At 40.7% G+C, this 17,809-nt stretch overlaps 1 non-coding gene across 1 annotated transcript; it reads left to right on the top strand.

The window, feature by feature from the left end:
• The first annotated feature begins 248 nt into the window (after positions 1-248).
• Positions 249-439, top strand: LOC113247579 (U2 spliceosomal RNA). Its single transcript, XR_003313315.1, has one exon. It is a non-coding gene; the product is annotated as a U2 spliceosomal RNA (small nuclear RNA).
• The last annotated feature ends 17,370 nt before the right edge of the window (positions 440-17,809 follow it).

Raw genomic sequence — 17,809 nt, 5'->3', positions numbered from 1 at the left:
GTGTGCTCCTCGAAGATTAGCGGAAAGTAGATTGTAGAAAGAAGCAAATACAATTGACCCTTGAATAACAGGGGCATTAGGGGCATGAAACCTAATCAAATACCTGAATATAATTTTTGACTCCCCAAAAGCTTAAGTGCTAGTGGACTACTGTTGACCAGAAGCCTTATGATAAAATAAACAGAAGGTTAACATAGATTTTGTATATTATATATATTATATACTGTATTCTTAATAAAGTAAGCTAGATTGCTTTTCAGCCTTTCGGCTAAAATCAAGTGTTGTATCCGTTCTTATCAGTTTAATATCTGAAACGTCGTCAATCCAAGGACAGCATACTACATGGATGTTTGGAACAAGGAGATGGAATCAGAGCTTGCTCCGTCCACACCACCCATCGACGGGCTACTGCATTACTTCCAGGAATGGTGCACCCTCCTTGGGGGATAAAAAAAAAAAGAGTAAGTTACAGATACAATAAAATGTTATTTACTGTACTGTCCTGTATTCAGCTCTACCGTAAGTTTACATCAGCTCTGTTAAGACAAATCTTTTAGTACCTGCATCAGTGTTGTCGTCTATGATACAAAACACCCTACATGGTACATGTATTATTAGCACTGGACATCAAAAATGAAAGATAATGTACAGTATTTGTGTGTGTACGTTTTGATAAATTTTAACTTTTTATAATATATTGTAGACATTTTATGGTAATCAATGATAAAATAGAATCGCATCTGCATATATTTTAGGCATTTATGACACACCTAACTTTTTCTTAATTTTTTCAATATTTATAAGCTATGTGATTCCTCTGCAAGATTTTTCAAACTGTCACAAATCTTCAAAAAAATTTTTCCAATATACTTATTTAAAAAATGTGCTTATAAGTAGACCCACACGGCTCAAGCCCATGTTGTTCAAGGGTCACAGGTAGTTGGAGAAATGTCCCCAAGAAGTCAGTTATACACCCAGAGATGTGGTTGCATGGTTGAGGAGCCTTCTGGTAGATGAGGTAGACGGATTACGATGAGCAACAGGCCAGGAATAGGCTTTGGCTTTGTTCAAAAATTACAAGTGATGTCTTCTGGAAAGGAAAAGCATTCTGGTAATTATAATAGAGGAGAAAGAAAAGGAGAAAAGGAGGGAGAAGAAGGAAAAGTAATAGCTAACATTCACTGAGTGCCTACTAGGGGCAGGAGACTTGCTTGTGGTACATTTCTCCATTTACAGATAAGGACACTGAGACGCAGGCAGACGAACACCACTGGGTTATGGCCAGGAATTGACCAAGCAGGGACTCCCGCCCAGTCATCTTGACTTTTGGATAGAACACTTCTGAACACATGGAGGTGTTAGTGAATGGGTGCATATGAACAAGCAAGGACCGGCTCAACACTTAACTCTCCACAAAGCCTTCCTTTGCATTTCTGCACCGTGATGATCCCCTCCCTTTGGGCCCCTGCGGGACTGTGCCATGCAGGCAGGTCCTTGTTTGATCTGACCCTGCATCTTCTCTGGCTGTTTCACGCATGCATAGCTTGTTTTTTAGCTTCAGCAAGCGATTCTGTAAAAATAGGTGCTCTGTTTTCTTCCATTTCCAGTTTTTGCTGTGCAGACGTGCTTCGCGTGGTCCTCATTCAACTTTTTAAGAAGGCATAGTGAAGTAAGGTGATGGTAGTTATATGCAGGTTGGGGCAGGTGAAGTGACGCATCAGTTCTCTGTCCTACTTTATGATTACTGGGACAAGTTCTGTAGACTCCTCTCCCCCTGCCTGTGCTCACGGTGCTCGCCCAGCATGAACTCTGTTCATCCTGCCAATGTTCTTCAACATCGATCCTGAATGTTGCATTGCCCAGGCAGGTGAATTAATCTCTCCCTCTGCTGTCCTTCCAACTTATAAAGAATGCTTACTTCTGGCTTCCTTTTGTTTTTGCCTCCTCCTCTTTAAAGACAGTGTCCATTTATTATTTCCCCTGGGGTCTGTCGTACTCCTGGCATCCTGCCTTTGCACACACTCCTGGCTTTGCCTGGAAATACCTCACATATCCGCATGGCTCACTTTTTCACCGATGCAAGCATCTAATCAGAGAGACCTTGTGTGCTCCTGTAAGGAGAAAACGTCCCAAGGAAATGCAAGTTCTCAGTTCCAGCACTGGGAGTGTAGAAGAAAATGTAAGGGGTACAGCAAGGGCAGCAACCACATTGATGCCACCATGCTACCTACAATAGTCCCCCAGCTGCCTCGTTTTGCTTTGTTTTGTTTTTTTAAAGATTTTATTTATTTGACATAAAGAGAGACAGCCAGCGAGAGAGGGAACACAAGCAAGGGGAGTGGGAGAGGAAGAAGCAGGCTCCCAGCAGAGCAGGGAGCCGGATGCAGGGCTCGATTCCAGAACTCTGGGATCACGCCCTGAGCCGAAGGCAGACGCTTAGCGACTGAGCCACCCAGGTGCCCTGGTTTGTTTGTTTTAAAGATCTTATTTATTTATTTGAGAGAGAGAGACAGAGAGACCACGAGCTGGGGGAGGGGCAGAGGGAGAGGGACAAGAAGACCCCTCTCTGAGCAGGGAGCCCAATGCAGCCAGGACCCTGAGATCACAACCCGAGATGAAATCAGATGATTAACCGGGCTGAGCCACCAGGTGCCGCCCAGCTGCCTCCAACTCACTGGGTTGAGCTTCATGGCAGGTGTCTGCTCTGGTGTTTGCTACCTCCTCTGGAGCTTCCTGGGTGTAATATGAAACTGATCCCACGTGCAGAGGGCAGAGAGAGACCGAAGAAAGGCAGCCACTCCAGGTTGGCAGCTTGATTCAGCAAGAAAACTTACATTTGAGGCTTGTCTTGGGGGCTGCAAGCCAGATGAGTAGATTTCTGCACCCACCCTCCCAACTGTAAAAGTTCATAGAGAGGCCTTAGCTGGGTGTAGTCACACACACTGTGCAGGTGTTCTCAGCACTGCATCACCATCTCGAGGCTGTGTCCCTGGAGCAGCTTCTGGGACTGGGGAAGGCAACCGAAACCCACAGTCCAAGGACAGGGACATTTGTATAAGTTTAGGTTTTGCTGTCTTTTTCCCCTAGATTTCATACGCCATCCAACAGAGCAAGTGAGTGCACTGACTTTGTTTAAGTCCCTGTGGTGCCGTCAGCACAGCATCTGGCACATAGTAGGTGCTGCTGTTACATGAAGCAGTGAATAAATATGTGTAGGGATTAATTGACCGCCTTGTTTTATTAAATGTTTATTTAAAAATAAAGTGTGGTTCTGGGGCACCTGGGTGGCACAGTCGGTTAAGCGTCTGCCTTCGGTTCAGGTCATGATCCTGGGGTCCCGGGATCAAGTCCTGCATCTGGATCCCTGCTCAGTGGGGAGTCTGTCCTGTCTCTGCCCCTCCCCCCCATGCTTTCTCTCTCACTCTCTCTCTCAAATAAATAAATAAAATCTTAAAAAAAATAATAAAGTGTGGTTTTGGGATGTCTTTTAGTGCATTATTTGTTCAATACTGTATTTCAAAGATTCTATTTTTTAATGTGTGGTAGGGCCTCATTAACTGATTGTGTTTGCAAATCTTAGCTTAGGCAGCTGTCCCTTGGCTGTGACAACCTTTGCTCAGTAGCGTTTTTATTATGTTTATCAGTATATTTCCTATTTTTCAATAATGTAGAGAATCTGTATGTCAAACACTTCTTTATTTCGACAAATTTGGGAAACCAACAACCGACTCTATTCTCTCCCCGCCCCCGTCTCTCCCATCATCTGTCACGTGTACACGTATATGCGTGCAGTGGTCGTGGCCGCATAAGATGTCAGCAAAGGCAAGCTCCTCAGAGATAGATGTTTTGGTTTATAGCAATTGAGTCACAAGTGTGTTTGTGGTGCATTCAAGATCATGTTGCAAGACAGTGGCAGAGCAGGGCTGGAGTCCAGATTGCCTGCCTTCTGGAGAGACTTTCTTTCTGCCCCACAGCACAGCCTCCTTTCACGAACTGCTGTATCCTAGGGCAGAGCTACGTTCCTTTCGCATGGCATGGCTCTTATAAGATGAGCCTTTTAAATGTTAGTTAATTCCCCAAGTGAACATCTGAGCTTGAGTGATATGATTATTCCCTCTACATACACGAAGGGAGACATCTGCGCGAGGCCGAAGAATTGGCCATAGGTCACAAGAATGATTTGTTTGAATTCGGAGCCTTCCTTGGATATTGGAACAGCCCTTTCTTGTGGCTCAGAGAACAAAAAGTTATGCAAATCAGAGAGCTGTGTTCTGACTTCAGCCCATCTGGACCCTGATTACATGGAAGCAATTTCCTTATAATCCTTATTCTAGCACGTGCTTCCTCTCTTGACACTTGAGCCATTGCTACACTAGGCCAATTCAGCTTCAGTGATTTGCTTCCACTTAATGGACTTCATGTTTGCCTAGATTCACTGGATATTTTGCATTTACCTTCATCAACACAGGAGAAGTTAGTTTTGGAGTGGAGACGTTAAAATCAATGTGTTATTATAGGGTGTTGAATTACAGTAACCCACGGAAATTGTCATATAATTGTTGCTGCCTCCTATAACCTACTTTCTCCCTTTCTAAAACAAAACATGAGGAAAGCTCAAGCACCCTGATGGCTGTATTTTGGTTTCCAGAGCTATAAGTACCAAACTTAAAGACTAGCACCCAGGCTGCCCAGGTGGCAAATGCCACAAGCTTCGCTCAGGGCATAAAGGTTGCTGAGGCGTGTGCATGGGCTGGCCTGACAGGGGCGCACTGTTCTCCTGGAGGTGTGCAGCGGCTGCAAAGCCACAATGAGGCTTAGTCTGCTGGAACAGGCAACGATGGATTTTGACAGATCATCTCCAAAATTTCCTTGATAGAGTATGTATGGGCATTTCTATTTGTATACAATTTCAATGTTGGGGAGTAGGTCGGTGATTGCAAATTTCCTGCCTTAATCCATGGACAGAAGGTTTCGAGACTGTGAGTGCGTGTGTGGGTGTGGGTATGTTTCTGAAAGAGGCAATGGGTGCTCGAGAGAGCCAGACAGAAAGATGGTGACAGACAGAGCGACAAAGAGAGAAACACAAATCTTTCTGTTGGAACCTTGGTTGGCCCAACAAACTCACTTTGCCTGACTGGGTCACTTTTTTATTTCCTCTCACCCTACCTTGGGCTTATTCAGCCATGCTTTTATTAAATCTTTGAAACAAATGCTTAGCTCATTGCTTTCCAAACTCTCCCTTCCCCCCACCAAGATAGGCCTTCAAAAGCATCTATGCATTCTCTACAGCCATGTTCTTAATTCTTGAGGCTGAGCAGTCACCTCCAAATGTTCACAGAGGTGGGCCTGGATCTTTGTACAACGTGGCAAGTCCCATTCAGGGCTGATTTAGGCCAGCAATTATCCAGGCCAGCCAGATTTGCTCAGTGTCATTTTGGTAATCCCATCTCTGGCCTCAGTGCTCTTGAACAATAGAGTTGGTGTCCAATTCTTCCTGATACATTGGCTCCATCCCATAGATGCCCCCTACAGAAAAAAGCAACAGCAACAACTATGACTCCAGGTTGCCATGTCAGGTCTCCACAACTCCAGGGAGTAACAGGCATCTCATAGCTTTCAGAGATTCCTATGTTTATTCCAAGAAATTTTCAGCTGATAGGGAGTGAAATGTTCAGAGGAAGTGGTCCTTCTTTCAAATTTGTACAATGTCACCAGACGGGATGGCAGCAGGGCTGCTTTCTTTGAGCAGGAGAAGCTCTGAAAACTCACCCTTGCCCTCTGGCTCCATAATGGTCTTCAGCCAGCAGCCTTAACTCACCTATGACCCAAAATGAGAAGCCCCTCTGACCCCAGTCTTTCTCTTCCTGCCCCGGCTAGGACTTTGCCTTATTGTAGATGGTGATGGTCCCAACCCCCACATTCTCATGCCAGACACATGCACATGAAAACACTGCTCTTGCTGTTCTCTATTGCATGTAGATAATGCAAGCCCATCCCAGCTTTGCCCTGTGGTTCCAGCACGAGGTTTTGACAGAGTCGCATTTGCTTTAGCTTTCCTTTGAAAGTGCCCAGTGCACATTGTCCTTGCTGTTCGGTCCTCTCCTCTCTCTTCTTGGCATTTCTGGACCACTACAACCATTTCTACTCCCAAAATACAGTGCAGCCTGAGTTGTGGAGGACCGTCTAAGTCCACAGATCCACAGGGTAGGGGCATTTGTCCATGCTTGCACGTTCTCCTCTCTTCCTGGGCTGGTTTGACTCCCACTCTTTTAAAACCAGTAGGCATAAGTGTAAAATTTGGGGTAGGCATGTGGAATGGACTTACTTTGATATTTGATGAAAAAGCAGCATGACTAGGTTTATTTTCCAGAAACAAAAACAGCAGAAAAAGCAAGAAAATGCCCCATACACTCCTATCCATCAGGAAAGATAGAAGCAGAACAAATGGTATGTTGCTTATAAGGACACTGTGTTAACAGAGATGAAGAATTTATGCCCCAGTCGTTTGCTGAGCCACAAGGTTGCTTGAGGTCACTAAAGCCCACTGAATTGTTCGGCTGTCTCAATTCTGCCAGGCTCCTGCCCTTTTAGGTTCAGACCAACGGCTCTGCTTAAAGTTACACAGGCACACTCAAATACACACTGTGTGCACTCACACACACAACAGGGTGGGAGAGCAACATGGACGCTGTGAACATGTTAATCCATTGGGTTCCTCAATGCAAAGAGACATTCTATCTTCCCATTATTGTCTGCCACAGGCTGAAAAGTATTGCATGTGACACATCTTTTATAGTGCCCTACTTTCCTATGCATTTCTATGGCAATGATCAGTGTAGCACTGGGATCCTCATTAATCCTCTCAATGTCCCTATTTGGTAGGCAGCTGACAGCTAATATAATCTTCATTCTGTAGGTGAGGGAAACTACCATCATTTGTCAATATTGCCAGGGAAGAAGAAATGTACAAACAATCTATAAGCAGACATAGCAGTGCATTAAAAGTTTTGGAGGACTTTCTTGCTTTCACTTTTCTGTTTCTCTCCTTTTTGGGGGTTTCATCCTCACCTCACATCCTGCTTTTGGAAGCCTCTGTCTCTTCCATTTACACAGAGAAATATAGCAGAATTGCTCCCAATTTCCCATGTTCAGAAACAGACACGTCAGTGGAGGTGTCTCTTAGCACTCCTCTCCCTCTTGCCTGCTTTGGATAAAAGAACCCACTGCTGAGTTTCAGGATCAGTTTCTGGTCCAGGCTAGGCTCTTCACAGAGGCAGTTTGTCTGCCAGCATTCACCTTTTCCTTCAGCAACTTTATAGCATTTCATGTATTTATTTCATAATTCCACCTGATTGCAAGGGTTAGCATTCAGTCGGTGGACACTGATGTCACTGGAAAGGCTTCTACAGTGCCCTTTCTGGAAGTGTAGAGCCTGGCAGATGAGTAAAGACCGGGCACCGAGTTACCTTCCCTGAGGGCAAGGGGCAAGGCTCCCTTAGACATACACAGGACATTGGGGGACACCCAAGAGTACAGAATAATTTTAGGCAGACACAACTTTGAAAGAATAAGTGATTTGAGAGGCAATTACCAATTTGCTAGATGTACACATTAGTTCTAACTCTCACCCCAGTTATTTATCTATTGAAATATTGAGGTAATGTCAATATTGTTTCAAATGTAGCAAGCTTTAAGTCAGCCAAAGGGTATTTGTTCATGAATGGGGAGACATTTTTTAAAAAAACAATACTCTAGGTACTCATCCATTCACTTGAAGCAAGCGCTGTTCTTTTTGGATGGGATGAGATGTGATCAGATACAGAGTATTTGGGATTTTCCTGTAATATATAAAACTATGATGGGAATGTTTCATCTTTCTCACCAAGCCCACTGCTCTATGTTGCCAGCATTAATGTATGGTGGAAATAATAACAGACTCACATAAGCAATTATTTTTTTTTTAAAGATTTTATTTATTTATTTGACAGAGATAGAGACAGCCAGCGAGAGAGGGAACACAAGCAGGGGGAGTGGGAGAGGAAGAAGCAGGCTCATAGCGGAGGAGCCTGATGTGGGGCTCGATCCCGGAACGCCGGGATCACGCCCTGAGCCGAAGGCAGACGCTTAACCGCTGTGCCACCCAGGCGCCCCTCGCATAAGCAATTAAAATGCCTGCCAGTGAGTTGAAATATGCCTCAAGCTCAGAGCTGTGGAAAACTTCATCACATTAGATTATGATCATACCTTCCAGTGATTAAAAAAAAGTGTCCATGAAGGTACCAGATGTAAAAATCTTTACCATAGAGAGAAGGAAAAGATTAACTTACTTCTGTATTAGAGAGTTTTTTTAAAATAATTTTTTATTATGTTAGTCACCATACAGTACATCCTTAGTTTTTGATGTAAAGTTCGATGATTCATTAGTTGCGTATAACACCCAGTGCACCATGCTATACGTGCCCTCCTTACTACCCATCACAGCCTATCCCAATCCCCCACCGCCTCCCCTCTGAAGCTCTCAGTTTGTTTCCCAGAGTCTAGTCTCTCGTATTAGAGTTTTTATGTTTCTTTGTAAAATCCTGACTCTCTCAGTCAAACCACACCATGGAAAGCAAACAAACATCAGTAGCAATTATAATAAAAACAGAGAAACAATATTGAATGCCAACTTCACACCCAACAGAGTTCCTGGGCCTTGGGATATTTAGAGCCTTCCCTTGTCCTTCAGCAGGACTGTTGCCTGGAGCTGCTAAACCTCTGGTTTTTGGCTTGATCTCTTCCTTGCCCTACCATTTGGTCATAATTGGTGTCTTTGCCCTCTGCTGGTCCACTGTGAATGCTGGTGGCTGCCTGTGTCTGGGCGTCTCACCCTGGAGCTGCTAACACTGTTCTCAGTGGGACAGGAGAGAGCTTTCTTTCCACCAGAATCTTCTTTTCAAATGGCGATCTTGCTCTTGGCATCTTATTGGATAAGCTTGCAATTAATTGGGAGCAAAAATGCTCTAGGGCTGAGGAGGATATAGAGGGGAACCACAGGGTTTGAATCTTGGAGTTCCCTTCCCCAGGGATCAATGCCTCAAAATGGAGCTTCAACCTCCATCAGCTGGGGGTAGGGACCTGGACACTCTTTGGCTCTTTCCTCAGAGGCTGTGGGGTTTGAGGATTTTCATCTGAACATTGTGCATCTCCTTATAAATCTCAATTCTCCTCCATTATTTGACCAAAAAAACCTAATTGCTTTACTTAGAGTCCTGATCATTATCGTGGATTGGAATGTGCCCCTGCCAAATATTTGATGTTGGAAGACTAACCCCCAGTACCCCAGAATGTGATTTTATCTAGGGAAAGGGTCTTTATGGAAGTAATCAAGTTACAATGAGGTCATTAGAGCGGACCCTAATCCAACATGACTGGTGTCCTTGCAAGAAGAGAAAGTTTAGAGATGGACCCGTGAAGACACAGGGAGAAGGCTAGCTTCAAGCCAGAGATGGAGGCCTTGTGCACAGTCTCTCTCAGGCTTCAGAAGGAACCAAACCTACTGACACCTTCATCCCAGACTTCCAGCTTCCAGAACTGAGGGACGATGGATGTCTGTAGCCAGCCAGTCTGTGCTACTTCGTAATGGCCTCCCACAGGATACCCAGGACCATTCCTACTCCTGCAGGATCTTTATAAAAACCAAATACCACTGGATGTGGGATAGTTTGGCTATGTCCTTGTTAACTGATACAGGCAGATGGGTAGGAACTCTCTTTGGCAAACAGGATTGGTCATTCTCTGTAACATATAGCATAATGATAAAACAAAAGACTTACAACAATACAAGATTCAGTGCCCTTTGTATTCTACTCTTTTCTTCCATTTATTGAAGAAACCAGGCCAGTTGCCTTGTGTTTTTACAACTAGATTTTGCTAATTGTATCCTTGTGATGTTATTTTTATATGTGTGTATGTATACTTACATATATATTATATGTTTATATAAACTATATATATTTACATATATATTATACATATATATTTACTCTTTCACTTCCTTTAAGCTGCTACTTAGGTTCCAGAGGCCTTATCAGATTCAGGTTCTTTTTTTTTTTTTTTGCACGAAAACCTCATTGGTGGTGCTTTGTACCTCCCATTACATGCCATCAGGAAGTACCCACTGTCCCGTTGTCTCTTCTCTTGTGGTACTATGGTATTGTGGTATTACAAAGGATTCATACATCAATGTTTGGTCCAACGCCTATAGACTTCCCCTCAGCCTTTCATTTAAAGGTAGTGTCAGCTGCTGGACTTTTGAATGGGTCAATTGTTTTTACTTGGGTTTCCAAAATGATGATGTTGTGCTCTTCCTTCTGTTTTTATCAATTGCAATTCTTCTATAAAGAAGAACTTTCCTTATCATATATTTTGTTACTCTGCTGTACATTTTTATAGGAGGGGCAGGAAAAATCCTTGAGTCTTTCCCTTTATTTGCAAATTTTCAGAATGCAATGATGGCCTAACAACCTCCAAGCCTTAACTAGCTTGGGCTGAGTTACTTTCATCAGCATCTCATGGTTTTTAACATACATGATGAGTTTCAATTCATGCTCCAGTTGTCCTGAGTCTGGTCTGTTGGAGCTCTTTCAAGTTGGTTACTGTGTACTTGTGACCCCAAAGTGCTTTATTAGTGTCTTTGTTTTCAGTTACAAGACATTCCAGACCCATCTTGGACATTTTCTGCCCCAGACATGAAATCAGTCATTTGTCAAGGAGCCTTGGTTCTTTTTAGTGAGAAATACTATTTAGAGACCATAGTCTGAAAACTAGTTATGCTTTTTGTAATTGAATTAATCATTGCTTCTGGGCCTTTGAAGTAGAGAGAGGTAGGAAATGCATATTTTTAAAAGGAAATTATATTATGAGTTCATATTGATATTTCCAATTAAAATTTAACAATCTAGTATTTTTACGTAACTTCTTTGACTTTATGCTGAGGACATTGGTTCCTAATATCATTTACATAATTCTTTATTTGCTATATCCTATTACATATATAATAGTTTCAAAATATCAGTATAATATTATTATGAGATTTCATTACTGGTTGTAGTTTAAGATGTCATTGTCAGTTCCTTCTTTCTTTTGCTCTCTCTGGGTAATTTTATTAGATATTGTCACTCCTGTCCATGGTGGTTGAATCAATTTGCAACCCCATCCTAAAATATGAGAGTACTGTGTCCCAGAGCTTGGCTTCAGAGTATGACATACTTGTAGAGTTTGTTCAGTTTGAGCGCTGAAAAAAATATATCAGTGTGGTTTTAAAAAAATGCTTTCCTTTGTAAACTTGTGTATGTTATTTTATCCATGTGACACATCATTCCAAAAAGGAGTCCATAGTTTAAGCCCTGGTCTAAAGATGACCGGCTAACACTCTGGTCTTTTTTAACAGCAGGATTCTGCACAGAAATGATTGTGAGTGAGGTTCATCCATGGTGTTTTAAATTGTCTTAATATCTTACTTTACTTTCTCTTTAAAGGAGTTAGAATGAACATCTTTTATTTTTTAAAGACCATTTGCATTTCCTTTTTTTTGAGTTGTCTGTTCTTATGTCTTGCCCATTTTTCTATACTAATTTTTCTTCTACTTTTATAGTTTTCTGATCTATTTTTGGAAAATATCTTAAGACCAGCAAAATTTTGTGAAATGGATTACAAATACATTTTTCCCTATCTCATTTTATTCCATTGTTTATTTTGCTCTTTTTTCTAGATAGAAATGTTTGAGGGTTTTGAGGAGTAAAATTTATTATTTTTCCTCTTCTTACTTCTGGTTTGTGAGTTAGAAAAGATTTCTTATTTCCAGGTTTTTAAGAGACTCACCCATGTGTTTTCCGAAACTTGTATAGGGTTATTTGTTTTTTCATTAGTTCATTTTTTTTACATTAATTATTTGAGCCATTTGGTTTATCATGGATTTTTTTTTCTGTGAGAAATTGCTCTAATTTTTAATTTTTTCCCACATTACTTTTACAGTTATGCAAACATTTCTTGTTCAGAAGTCCTTTGTTCCTTCATTGATTTGAAAAGCAGCCTTTTCATATCATCATATTTCAGAAATTTCCATCTGCAGCAGCATCTTCCCTTGGATTTGGATTTTGTTCCATTGAGATTTCTGTTTATTCATATGATAGTAACACTTTTAATGACAGTGTTTTTATATTATTTTATGCCGGTGGCACTAACCTTCTCATTCAAAGCTTTCTTGGCCATGCTGGCTTGCTTGCCCTTCCAAATGAGCTTCGTGATCAATTTGTCTTGCTTAAGAATAAGTAAAAAATCTGACGGCATTTTTTCCTGCCTCGCATATTATGATTCAACTTACTGTCTTTCCCTCCATCTACATCTCCTCCCTCTCCTTCATCATTCACTTTATAATATTTGCAATAGAAAAGCACACATTCAATATAAAAGAGTTCAGTTGATGCAGAAAATATAAAAGAGACAAAGAATCACTCAAATCCCAGATAAAATAATTGTATTAAGTTGGAATCCTTTGATGCATGCCCTAAATGGATCTCATCATGTAGCAGTTCTGGTAAAAAGTACTCACTGGGACTCTATTGGCTGAGGTTTTTCATAGCGGAGACTATGTGGGGTTGCCTTTGTTCTTGAACACCTGGATTACCTACAATGACACTAGGTCACGTTTTTGGAGGGGAGGCTATATTGCAGAAACAAGCTAACTCAAAGTATTAGTAGCTTCACACAGCAAACGTTTCTCTCTGCTTGGATGCCCAGGACCACAGAGGTCCACATCTTGTCCTTGTTTCTTCTATAATACACGGCCGTCACTTTGCCCTGGGCAGGGGAACAGAGAAGGTGAATTCAACTGCCTTGGCTCTTTAGTGACGCATGTTACTTTGTCTCTTGTCGCTCAGCCAGAACTTGTCACTGGACCTCAACTTAGCTAAAGGGAGGCTAAGAAACACACAGCACATTTGGACGTCATAACTACCTATACCTGTGGGTCAAATGTTACTCTTCACTCGTGATGATATGAAGAAATCTGACAACTCTGTTCCCCCATGTAGTTGACTTATTTGTATTTTCTGATGCCTGAAAAGTTGGTCTTTATTTTTGAAATTCAGATCTTAACTAGAAAGAATATTACGTTAGGTAGTTCTTCAATTTTTTCCCCTAGAATAGAGCTTTAAAAATTGACTTCAGGGGTGCATGGGTGGCTCAGTCGTTAAGTGTCTGTCTGCCTTCGGCTCAGAGCGTGATCCTAGAGTCCTGGGATTGAGCCCCGCATCAGGCTCCTCCGCTGGGAGCCTGCTTCTTCCTCTCCCACTCTCCCTGCTTGTGTTCCCTCTCTCACTGGCTGTCTTTCTCTCTGTCAAATAAATAAATAAAATCTTAAAAAAATAATAAAAAAAAATAAAAATTGACCTCAGATTTTATCCTTTATTTCAATTTTTGCTTGAGATTTTTATTCAGTTATACATTTCAACATTTTCTCCATTTCACATATTGAGTTTTCTCTTTTCTATAATGTTATGTTTTCTTTTACATTTCTCATTTCCTTTGATCTGTTCTTTTGTTTCTTTTGAAATCACAATTATTGCACTTTTCTTCTGTCTTAATAGGTTAGAATATTAATATATTTATTCAGTCTAGCAGCTTCTAAGTTATGCAACCAGTGGTATAAAAATATTGATGTAAGGCCTCAAAACTCTCTGCAGCCTCAATGCAGCATCATCTTGTGCTTTAACCACAACTCCTTTGAGCTCCGATTTTCATAATATGATTGTATTAAATTTTCTTGAACATGAAAAACCCAACAAGGTACTTCCTTTTGCCCTCTGATTTGTTTTCCAGACCAAAATCTTGATCCTTCTTCCAGGTGCTGTTCCTCTCCCCTTCCCTTCCCTCCCCTCCCCTTCCCTTTCCTTTATAGAATGTGAGACATTTGCCATGACATTTCCTGTCATCTTGATCAAGCAATCAGGCACTAAAGCAGGCTGCCCAGTCCAGAGTTTCTATTTTCTCTAACTTAACGCATGTAAATTCGTCATTCTCCTCATGGCTGATTGCAGGCTGCCTATTTTCAATTTCTTCCATTTTTAAAGCCTAAACTGGGAGGCTAGGGAGTAGAGCAGTGGGGAGCTCAGATCAGATTATGTGTAGACATGGTTAGGATACTAGGCTCTGCCCTCCCTTCTGAGATGGTGTTAAGGACATCAGTGTTCACCTTATTAGGTGGCGTATTTTATTTTCAGTTAGAAATACATTGGCTTTGAATCATTCTCCAAATCCAGTAAGTCCTAAGGGTTTTCTTCTGTAAGACTGAGTCAGCAGGTTGGTTGCTTGCTTGTTTCATCTAACTTACGGGCAACATTTTCACCATCTATCTCATGGCCAGCATTTTCACTCACATTAAGAAAATTATAAAGAAAAGAGTATTTCCTACGTTCCTTAAGTTTACTTTAGATCACTTTACTAGGCTTAGAGGTCAGTCATCATTCTCAAATTGTGTTTGCTTCTGTTCTTGACTGCCACTTGCAGGAGTTTGCTACGTGAGCTTATGTTCCCTGTCTGTGTGCTGCTGGTACATGCTTTAAAATGTTACTGTTTTCATTAAGTACTGGGCAGGAGGGTTCTGTGATCTGACTTCATCCCACCAACGTTACTCAGAAATCTTTGAGGATATGTGCCTGAAAATGTGATAGTAGAACACCACACAACAGAACCCCTGAGCTGCTCCTTAAACACATGAATTCATGGCTCTCAGCTGAGACAGACAGAAACAGAATCTCTGGGAATGAGGGCTAGGACTGATCACATTACAAATTCAAAGTCCCTGACTATGAAAGCTTCCACTTTTTCTGTTTCTAGCCCATTAAGGATTCTCAAGGCAATATTTCTTTTCCATTAGTTTTTGAAAGCATCTGAACATTATCTAAATAAGGTGTTTGTAGCAAGAAATAAAGAGATTCCTTCTTGGTATTCAGGATGCCCATGATTCCATACATATCTGCTCAACCTGGTTTAATAAAAAATAAAAATAAAAAAAAAAAAGATCTGGTATCATTCCAGACAGCACTTTAGATAAAAGGAAAATATGTACAAAGTGCTGATGTCTGCACACCCAGAGGTCTTGTTAATGCTGAATAATCACAATTTAAGTTAATGCCTGGGTTTGCATATAGAAACAATATGTTATAATTAGTGCTAAGTTTTAAAGCTGCTCTTCCTGTAGGTTTCTCAAGAAATGAATTTGGGTTGCACCGCTGTTGGGTGAACCACAGGGAGCTCAGGGGGGACAAAATGAAGTGTTTGCTTTCCAAGATGTTTATTTCCATTTCAGAAAATTATAATATTGTACATCAGCATTAACTCCATTTACAGAGCAACTAACCTTATAATATACCTTATCTCACAAAAAAGTGTCTGATTGGGGCACCTGGGTGGCTCAGTTGGTTAAGCATCTGCCTTCAGCTCAGGTCATGATTTTGGAGGCCTGGGATTGAGCCCTGCCTCAGGCTTTCTGCTCAGTGGGGAGTCTTTTCCTCCCTCTCACTCTCCTTCTGTGCTTTCCTTCTCTCTCTCTCAAATAAATAAATAAAATCTTTGTTTAAAAACTGTCTGATTATATTGCTTATGTAGTTCTCAAAATCTTATATTTAAATACGAAGGGTGTATCCATGAAACAAATGGAGAAAATGCAAATGTAGATTCTGTCCTGGTAAATTCTGAAAGAAGCAGTAGTTGCAAAAAAAGGCTTCATCCTCTTCCTCTCCATGGATGTCCACTCCTCCCACCTGCTGCTAGGACCTTGTTTATAAAGATTACTTTCAGGGGCTCCTGGATGGCTCAGTCCGTTAGGTGTCTGCTTTCAGCTCAGGTGATGATCCCCGGGTCTTAGAATGGAGCCCCACATCAGGCTTCCTGCTCAATGGGGAGCCTGCTTCTCCCTCTCCTCCCCACTCCTGCTCTCTGTCACTATTTCTGTCTCTTTCTCAAAGAAATAAATAAAATCTTTAAAAAAAAAAGATTACTTTCAGTGCACGACCTGACTCTTTCTTGGTTCACTCTGAATATAATTCCATGTGCCACTTTTCCCAAGAAAATTAGAACATAAACCAAGTTTCCTTAGATATCATCAATCCTTGGGTACAAATTAAGCTAATTTCCTTAAAAAGACAAATAAAAACTAAAAATACAAATATTATTATATTAAGATGGAATTTATAATTTATAACATTACATAATACAATACTATCCAACATTATCATAAAAGATAGGTAAATGTAATTATACCTTATGATGTTTGATTTGAGATGCCCTTCAACAGATGACTGGATTAAGAAGTTGTGGTCCATATATACAATGGAATATTACTCAGCTATCAAAAAGAATGATTTCTCAACATTTGCTGCAACATGGACAGCACTGGAGGAGATAACGCTAAGTGAAATAAGTCAAGCAGAGAAAGGCAATTATCATATGATTTCTCTCATTTATGGAACATAAGAACTAGGAAGATCGGTAGGAGAATAAAAGGATAAAGAAAGGGGGGGTAATCAGAAGGGGGAATGAAGCATGAGAGACTATGGACTCTGAGAAACAAACTGAGGGCTTCAGAGGGGAGGCGGGTGCGGGAATGGGATAGGCTGGTGATGGGTAGTAAGGAGGGCACGTATTGCATGGTGCACTGGGTGCTTTACGCAACTAATGAATCATGGAACTTTACATAAAAAACCAGGGATGTACTGTATGGTGACTAACATAATTAAAAAAATATAATTATTAAAAAAATATTTAAAAAATAAAATTTTGATGTTATATATTTAAAAAATGATGTTTGATTTATACAATATTAATTTAAATAGGTAGTGATAATTTAAGAATGCATATTTGAGTCCATTAATCTAAAAAATTAATAAAAAGGAGTAGAACTAAAAAGCCAAGAGAAGAAATAAAATGGAAGACAAAAAACATTTGAAGAACTATAAAGAAATCTAGAGAAGATAACAGAGACCAAACAAAAACAATGACAGCAACAACAGTTGGGGCATATAGAAAACAAATGGCAAGATGATAGACTTAAACCAAGCCAGTTTTACAGGAAATGTAAATGGGCCAGACATTCCATTTTAAAGGTAGCCACTATCTGACTGGATCAAAATTACTTACCTGTGGGCTATTTATGAGATGTACAATAAACAGGAAGGCACAGATAGGTTGAGAGTAAAAAACCAGCGAAGAGCAAATCATTCCTTAGGAACGTAGTATGGCTATATTAGTATCAGACAATACCAATATTAATGTCAGTATTGATACTACCTATAATATCAATCAGACAAGAAGTATTACCAAAGATAAAGAATGTCATTTAAAAATGACTAAAGATTGAGTCAACAGGAAGACATAGCAATACTAATTTTGTTGGCACCTGGGAACAGAGTCTCAAAATACACAAAGCAGAAACTAATCACTTAAAGGGGAAAACAGAGGAATATACAGTAAAAGTTGGATATCTTTTTATAACATGTAGAACAATAAGACCAAAAAAAAAAGTATATAAGGAAATAGGACATTTGAACATTGGCAACGACCTTGATTTACATCAACCTTTGCAGAAAATTACAACCAACTATGGGAGAGTGTGGGTTCTTTTCAAGTGTACGTGGAAGATGGATCATGACAAAAAATACACCAGGCAGAAAATGAATATCAAATATTCGAGTTACTGGAATTTTACAGGATATATTCTTTGATTGCACAGGAGTTAAAAATAAAAAAGGAAAGCAATAACATATCTAGC

The sequence above is a fragment of the Ursus arctos genome, unplaced genomic scaffold, assembly GCF_023065955.2.
Source record: "Ursus arctos isolate Adak ecotype North America unplaced genomic scaffold, UrsArc2.0 scaffold_8, whole genome shotgun sequence".
NCBI classification, from domain to species: domain Eukaryota; kingdom Metazoa; phylum Chordata; class Mammalia; order Carnivora; family Ursidae; genus Ursus; species Ursus arctos.
This window is presented reverse-complemented; position numbering and strand designations above follow the sequence as displayed.